The sequence below is a fragment of the Babylonia areolata genome, chromosome 21 (genome assembly GCF_041734735.1).
Source record: "Babylonia areolata isolate BAREFJ2019XMU chromosome 21, ASM4173473v1, whole genome shotgun sequence".
Taxonomy (NCBI): domain Eukaryota; kingdom Metazoa; phylum Mollusca; class Gastropoda; order Neogastropoda; family Buccinidae; genus Babylonia; species Babylonia areolata.
In genome coordinates this window covers 20,073,446-20,082,673 of record NC_134896.1, presented here as the reverse complement: position 1 = coordinate 20,082,673, position 9,228 = coordinate 20,073,446, and positions in this window count along the sequence as shown.

Genomic DNA, 9,228 nt, shown 5'->3' with positions numbered 1-9,228 from the left:
CTTTTTGTTGCCATGGGTTCTTTCTCAGTGCGCCAAGTGCGTGCTACACTCGGGACTTCGATTTATCGTCTCATACAAATGACTAGACGCTCAGTTTGATTTTCCAGTCCACTACGGTAGACCGGGTGAAAGCGGGATTCGAACCCAGACCCTCGCGGACTTTGTATTGGCAGATGAGCATCTTAACCATTCTGCCACCTCCCTCCTTGAGAAACTAACATTTGAATGTAAGAAATAAAACGTGTTTGATTTTTTTTTTTTTTTTTTTTTTTTTTTTTTAAATTCTCTGTTCCCTTCTGCACAAGTTATTGATCTATCAGCAAATCTCACACGCCGACGTGAATCACTTTCACACTCGCCAGTGGATCATCACGCGATTGATTAACACTTTGATCCTCCGCTCCCACCACCCGCACACGCACACAGCCCTCCCTCGTTACCTTGTTCGTTGTATTTGTCCAAAGAACGCCGTGTATGATCACCTCCTCGCTCATAAACGATTTCTATTGACTTTGCTCCCTTGGGCAAAGTTGATGGAATCATCGGTGCGCCTATACAAAGATTTCCCATTACCGAGAGAGAGAGAGGGAGAGAGAGAGGCAGGCTTGCAGGTGGGAGAGAGAGACAGAGGGGCAGCGCATGAGAGAAAGCAGTCCAAGCGAAGAGCTGTTGAAAAGGTTGATTCTCTTTCCTGGCGAACTTCTCCGCCGAGGGGCAGGAGCTCCTTGTCTTGCAGATGGCGTTTTCTTGTTTCTCCCGGCCGATCAAACAGGCGTGGGACCGTTATTAACGAACGGTCGGACAAGATCGACGAGCACAGGGCTGAATGCTTCGGGTACAAAGCGTGGCTGCCCGTCGGAGCGTATGTTCGATTAACTATCGATATTATTTTTAATGTTGTTGTTGTCTCCGAACGTTTTGCTGTGCAGTTATTATTGTTGTTCATCCCGGTCTTTTTCACTGGAACAAACAGAATTCTAACTGTGTGGCGCGAGTGTGTGTGTGCTTGTGGTGGGGAAGGGAGGGAGGAAGTTGGGAGGTAGGGATGGGGGCGGAGGGAGTGGGGTGGGGGATGGAGGGATAAAAATTGGGTGGAGGAGAGAGAGCGCCTGCGAGAACACGTAAGAGAACGAAGGGAGGAGGACGGGTGTATTCATGTACGAACATTGATTTCACATAAATCCTGGAACAAATTACATTACGGCGTGCTCAACGGATGCATCATTTCCAAATGTATTGAATTTGTTCCAGGTCAAGGTCGAATCAATATCAACGTCAACATTTCTTATATCTTTTTTCTATCTTTTTTTTTTTTTTAACCTCCGCCATGGTGGCTGTGTTTTTTCTCCGGATGGTTTGACCGTCTGTTCGTCAAGTGGACAGAGCAAAAAGTTGTGGATGGGCTTTGTGAAAGTGCCGGACATGGCCCAGGACAATCGATTGCGTTTTTGGTGGTGGTCCAGTGTAATAGGCCGCAATATACCCCTGGTCCTGTCCAGAATTCAGAATATATCGGGTATAACATGGCCAAGACCAAAATACCCATGTGTTTAAAGCGGCCTAGGCCATTTTATATCATGTACAAGGCTTGTTCTGGCCTGCTAAATCGGATGCAGGGAACGTTGAAAGAATTGGGAGACAGAGTGAAAAGTAACACTTTGGGGATATCTAGAGAAAACAATGATGTATTTTCACGAAACCTTGTACGATGATATGTCATAGTTCCGACATTATCAGAAGGAATTTTGTTCTCTATAGATCTATATCTTGACCACTGCAAAATAAAAATCGAATTCAGAACGAACCATTTTATTGAACCCAGTCTGACTCCCGTCATAGATGGGTGAGTGTTTCCATTTTTTCTGGTTTGCCAGATCGATACACGTGCAGAGATCGTGGTTTCTTAACCCACTGTGTGTTGTTAGGAGGCGGTGTCATTCTGAGCTGGCTGGAAATGACGCCGGGGGGTAAATTTAGCCCTGTAAAAATTGACCCCCATTCTACGTTTTCTTCCACAGTCCTGTCCTCGACCACGGCCAGATAGATCAATCTCGAGATCTTAGTAATATGTTTTTTGCTGGAATGACCCACTGGGTGAATCTGGCCTAGTCAGACTTGACATCACCTCCCTTAGTTCAGGTTCAGCCTCCAGTGGAAAAGGTTATTTTTGGACGAACCTCAGAACTACCCTAGAGGAAAGCTTGACATGCCACCCTCCCTTTCCCTCCCCAACCGCCACCGTTCCACCACCTCCTCCCACCCCGATACTCACGCACCGACTAGCAAGTGAACGGGATGGGCGGGTAACTTTGGGCAAGCCTAAATGAGACTTTCACTGTATCCGTTTTTCCCCACTGGACCATCATCGAGGCCAAACAGCAGAAGAAGTGGATACAACAGTATCCACGCCACAAAAGGACAGACCTGCTGACAGGGCGGGAACAGGTCAATGTTCAAATGTGCACATATATGTTCCTAAGATTCATGTGAGCTGGTTATGGAAAATGAATGTACTCGTCATGCACTCACCGAAAAGGGAACATGGTGACCCAAATGACGAGATAAAGCAATCTTGCACGTAAAAGACCATTCACTGACACGAGTGAACAAGAGAGGTGCCGCCTACGAAGACAAAACAGTCTTGTCAGTCTTGTGGTTGAACTCTTACAAACGAGTGAACGTCGGATTTACAGCCCAGAAAGACATTAGACAGCTGGTCCGTTTGGTACAACTGGCCTCATTTCTCTGAGTTTGCTGATAATTTCTCGGAGTAATATACAGCTGGGTTTCTGGGTCATCAAGTAATTGTTTGATCACAGACCATCGAGCTGCCCTGTCTGGCCTGCTACAACTGACGGCGATGAAGTCGTTACAGGATCGGGTGCACGTGCCGAACGTTGATTAGCCGACAGTGGGCGAGACTTGCATCATTGATCGCACGTGGTCTGCAGCTTTCTGACACATGTCGGCGTCGGAAAGAGATCTGGGTGATAGCTGGAAAAGACAAACGGAAAGACGGTTTGCCCACCCGCTTGACGCCAACCCTCTTGTCGGCGTTACCCGCACAACGGATACAGTTTCTTCTCTCTGTGTGTATGTGTGTGTGTGTGTGTGAGAGAGAGAGAGAGAGAGAGAGAGTGCGCACGATCATGAGAGTGGGCTTATCTACCAGTTCAAGTGTATGGGAGTGAGAGAAAGGTATGCTACCAACAAAGAATTATCCAAATATTGGGGACAGTATTTTACCATATCTTAGCAGTGTATCCAGAATCACATACGTCTGTATAGCCTGAAATATTTTTTACGCCTGTATCCTCGGGTGACGATTAACCATTTAGTAAAGATTCTGAGCCTGTTTTAACAGCATTTGTGGTTTCACATTGGTACATGTATGTATGGACAGTCAAGAGTCCGGAAGTAGGACACACACAAAAAAAGATTGAGCAAAATATGGATGTTGTGCTGAACATATTTTTTGTGTTTGTTTGTTTTTTGTTGTTTTTTTAAACAAAGCGTTCATAAAATGCCAGAGATGAAAGAAGCCAAACGACATAAGAAAAGATGTTAACATGGTTTAGACATTTAGCTGCCCTGCCATGTCGGACCAGCTGTACGACGCCGTAATGAACGCACGTGCTGCGTGATGTCATAACCGGGGAGCTCGCGCCGTCTATCAAGATGACGGCTCGTGTTTCCTCAGTCTCCTGCTCCTGCCGCCACTGTCTGCCTGGTCTTTGTTACCCAGTCATTATTTCTGCTTGCTGGTCTCACAATACCACCACCACCACCACCACCCGCACCCCAGGAACTTTCATCGAAGTGGAAACAACCGAAGGAAAGAACTAACCCCCTTCATATAATTCCATCTTCTGGGGACCGCACCTTCCCTTCACCATCAGCCCCCATCCAGCATCCAGTCACCTGGAAGAGGAGGAAATCGACTGGGCAGGTCTGGGGGTACATACCTGGTGTGTGTGTGTGTGTGTGTGTGTGTGAGAGAGAGAGAGAGAGAGAGAGAGAGAGAGAGAGAGATACTTTCCACACATTATCTCATCTTACATCTAAAATTCTGCCGTGTGTAAGAAGCGCGATTGTGTATCAGCGTTCGTCTTGTGTGTGACCTACAGGGACTTAAAAAACAATATGACACACACATAGCAGGTGGAGGGTGGTTTCTTATCTTGTGCGCAGTGGCCTGGACTATTTGGGATTGTATCAAAGACGCTATATACACATGTACATATAATATAAGCTTTCGAGTTAATGTGCGGAAACGCGTGCGGGGCGTGTGTGCGCGCGCGTGCGTACATGTGAGTGTGTGTATTTATTCCGTCTCGACAGTGAACAACAACGCTGATCAAGTAACTCTTCCCTTTCTGTCGGCGCTGACATTTACTTTGTTTTTCATTCCCATGTCAAAAGGAGTTCAAACTTTGAAGCACAATATACTTTTCAACTCACGAGCCGCATCTTTTTATGGATCAGCCAGCCACTGGCGCCAGGTCGGGACCACGCAGGCGATCAGTTCGGCGAATAGCATACTAGACAAGGGCGTAATTGGGTGAACACGAAAGTGCCAAAGGCTCTTGACACGAAAGCAGTTTTGTTGTCTGCAACTGTAGCCTTTTGTTTGCAGTCCTTTTTTCTATATATATATATCTTCTCCATTTCCCCGGTCCCGGTGTTGACAGAATAAAGAGCCCACGACGGTGCGTTGTTGCAGTGTGGAGTTCAAAATTATACCATTAGTGCGTGGACAAAAGAGGCCTGAAGCTTTATCTTTTCCATGGCAGTATTGTGTGTTAGTCACTCCCGACGACTCCGGGTCGGCGGCGCTCTCCGTCTCACCGAACACGACGCCGACAGCGACGTGTGCAAAACGAAGGAAGTCGTGGCGCGTGACGTTTCGAGCCACGTGCCGACACATCTGGCTTCCTGTCACATGACTTTTTCCTCCCCAGTCACGCGACTACATTCATGAACCGATGGGTCCGCGTGGTGCTTCGCGTGGTGTGTTGCGGTTGGTTGAAGTTGAAGGGGGAAAAGTTGAGGTCAGGGAGAAAGAGGGGGTGGGGGCCTAAAGGTAAAACTGGTGGCTTGAAAAGGTGGATTTGTGTTTTCTTTGTTGTTGTTCCCCAGAGGAAAGGAGATTGGGAAGGGACGGGAGGCCGGTGGAGCGGGGTAGAATATCGGTGCATGAAAGACAATGGATGTATGCCAGGAACTGTAGATATACATTTACACATGTCCTTAACGTTATCATTGAAAGTGAATACACTCCCCTCTCCCCCCAAATATCTTACTTGATCTAAGGAAAACGTTATATCCTTTCAAATATTCGATCTGGTGACGCCGGGACAGACATGTTAAAAAGGGGAAAAAATATCTGAGTAAAATCTGTTTCAGACCGTTCATCCACTCATCCATCAACCTGTTTCACAGCAGGAGAAGACAGTATTGTATTGGAAATTAAAATGACAGGGTTGTTTTTTTGCAGAATGTTAAACGGATATAGCTCTTTTTGAATGTAAACTTTGACAAAAATATCAGCAAACGCACCAGGAATCACCCTCACCACTCCCCACCGTCTTGTCGGTCTTGGTAAAGATCTGGGGGATGGGATGAGGGGTGAGAGGAGGAATAATCGAGTGGTAGGCGTATCGGGTGGTAGAGAGCGCTATTGGGACACGCGCCTTGTCAGCAGGAGTGCTGCCGGGACATGATTGTGTGAGCATTGTTACCGTAGTTACCGCCCTCTTTTTACCCCGTCAAGGAAAGAAAATGGATGGGGGTGAGAAAGGATGATAGATGTTCTGTGGGGTGAGGGTGGGAGTGGTGGCTGGTCCGAGGTGTGTTTTCAAACAACACAAGGTGGGCATAATGGTTATATATAGGACTCCTTTCTTTTCCCTTGGCACGATCATTATGGTCCTGGATATTACTGCAACAAGATACCTGCAAAATTATTGGCGTTTTCTTCTTTTTCTTCTTCTTCCTTTTTAAACCACATGTAAAAAAAAAATAAAAAAAAGAAAAAGAAAAAAAAAGAAAACAACCTGGCTGTGTGTTGTAAAGAATGACTAGATTGTGTGTGAAAATACGGAGAAGCGACAGCAGTATTTTCTCCGAATCCTCTTTGGGGGTGATTTTTGTTGATTTGTGCACTTATTACTTTATCAACTATATCTAACAAATAGCACGACAACTTATTTCACACTGTACAGTTGGACATAAAAACACATCTTTTATTCATCGGGCTGAAGGCACCATTGATTAATTTTTTTTTTTTAAACTCGGTCCATTGTAGATCTGTTTCAGGAACGCAGTTAATCACATCAGAAAAATGATTTTTAAAATGAGGCAAAACTCGCGTCTAGTAAATAAAGAATCGTAACAGAAACGTGTGTCTAACATGTAGTAATGTTAATAGCCACTTTTACTTTCCATGTCGGCGTGTTTTCGAGTTTGCAGTTATGAAAACGTATCCTTTATTTGCAGGCTTGAGAAAATATGTTTGTTTCGCTGCGAGGCTCTTCAAAACGGAGACTCCGCACGAATATTAACATCACTGTGGGTTCCTTTCCTGGGATCCACTCCGCCATCAGGTGTTCCTGCCCCCTTTTCACGCATACAAAGGACTGAACACGAGGTTTCATGGGGAGTCGGGATAAATCAAGAACAGAACCTGAACGAAACGACACCCAACCCGATTTACAATGAAACTGCTCATAAATTTTCAGCGCGAGAGATTTTATCACCTCCATTGGCAGCCCTCCATGCCGCAACTCGCAGTGGAGAACTACCTTTCGGCCCAGCCAGAGAGACTTGTTTTGGAGACCTTGATGGAAACCTTGTGGAACAATAAGTGACGGTAAGGGAAGATGGGCTGACACGAAAGCGGAGCGAGTCTCTTTCAGTGCCAGTCTTTGGACAGACAAAAGACCGTGTGCGAACTAATTGCTTATCGATAAACCGCCCATGCAAGTTTCACGAGCCGATCAACCGTAGCGGCCCTGGCGGAGAAGGGTTGATGAAATCGTAAACGCCACTGTCCTGGTGTTCGGTGGCAGCCACAACCGAAGCGTCACTGCTATTCATAAATGGTGACTGTACAGGGGAACCAGGATTTTGAAATAGCACGTACTGCAAGGATGTGTGTGCATTTGTCTGTTCTGCAGTGAGGGGTCAGTATTGAGTTAGCCACCGACAGACAAAGCAAGAAATATTTATCACCATTTGCTCAAGATTAAATTTGTTTGGGGAGTTACACACACACACACACACACACACACACACACACACACACACACACACACACACACACACACACTGTTAAAGTGAAAATACCATCGTTTGGAAATTAAAATTCGAATATACTGACGATTATTATTTTTAATTAGCACACATGAAATAGTCATCAGATCACGTGTAAATTATATTGATTATGATTGTTACCAATAAAACATGTTTCGGCTAAAATAAGTAATGTTAATAACACTATTAATGAATCATGATAGCCATCAAAATAAAGATGTGATTTTATTTTTTATTAGTGACAGACAGCCACACCTCGTGCAAAATATGTGGCTGTGTCCGTGTGTCTTTGTAAATTTTACTTCTGCTTTCTTCATTGGTTGCGTGTCTTTGTTTTGTGTGTTTTTGTTTATTGTATGCACCCCCACTGGCCCATCTCTCGAGTACTCGCGCAAACATGCCCACACAAATAGAAACAGACAAGTAAGCATACGCACGCCTGCACACAAACACACACACACACACACACACACACACACACACACACACAGATGGAGAATGGTTTGGAGGAAGCGGGTTATTCATGCTGGACTGACGGCAGCCAAGGTTGGAACTCGATACTTTGAGTGCATTACTGTGCTCCTGGTCACAGCAGCTGCGCGATCGCCTGAAACCACCAGGCAGGAGGGAAATACCCGTATACCCCGATATACCCCGATATTGGCCATATCCGCAACGTTCCAGTGTCAGTGACTGCTCACAAATAAAAGTGTAAAAAGAGAGAGAAAGAAAAGGAGGGGGAAGGGTGGAATGTATCTGTAAACTGAAATCATATGGGCTCATGTGGAGGTTTTGTTTTGGACGAAACAAAAAGAAATGTCGACCCTCTGTATCATATCAATATATATAACTCCAACAATTTCAACTGGTGCATTATGATTATTACACCAGCATCTAATTAATGAAACGAAATTCATGTATAGCAGCTGAGATATATATTTCTCCCCCTTAAAATTCTTTTAAAATGAACACGCGTTCGTTGTTTTGTTGTTAAATATTCACTCATGCGTTTCGAAAAAAAAAGTCTTTTAAGAACATACGTATCGTTTCAAAATAGATAATCCTTGTTTAAAGTCGTCTATTATACCCAGACACATTCAAATCTTAAACATGTGGGATATCAATCCATCCCGATCTAAACACATTCCTTTTGAATACATCTAAAACAGAAAACATGCAGACCTGCTTTTTTGCTTTAATGCCACCCCTTCAGTGTTTATGTGCGCGCGCGTAGAAAATCGGATATACATGTAAAAGATCCTGTATTCCATGTCCGCTTTCGGTGGTTTATGGCAACACCAACACATCAAACATGCATACACCCCCCGATAAGGGAGGATGGCTGCCTAAGTAGTCAGAGGGAAAAACCTCCATAAACGTAAAATCCCATTCACAGAAAATAGTGAACGTGGGAGGTAGTGTTGTTGTTTCTTTGTTTGTTTGCTTACAGCCCACGGACACAGGAGATCAATATAGCAGCGGTAATACTATAGGCCGGCACAAATGCTCAAGAGGATTAGAGCAAACAGCACAAAGCCATTAACGCCCACGAACACACACTTCCTAAAATGACAACTTAATACTCGCAGACAGTTTGGATATCCTTCCGAGGTCGTGAGCTGCGACAGCCGTGCGTATTTGTTTCTGCGAATGAGATGAATTTGCGTGGAAAACTCCCTTTGTTCCTTGCTCCCTAGGCAGGTGCATTCACTGGGTATATTATAGTAAATAATGTTCAAAATAAAAGAACGACACTTTTCGCATTTAAACAGTTCGACAATGACTTGAGTTCCACGAAAATTTGCAACTTGAATATTTTGTTAATCTGTCGAACGGGTGAATGCTTTCGTGTGCTTTGTCGGTTCTTAGAATGCTGGTGGGGTCGGTTTTTTTTTTTGTTTTTTTTTTTGTTTT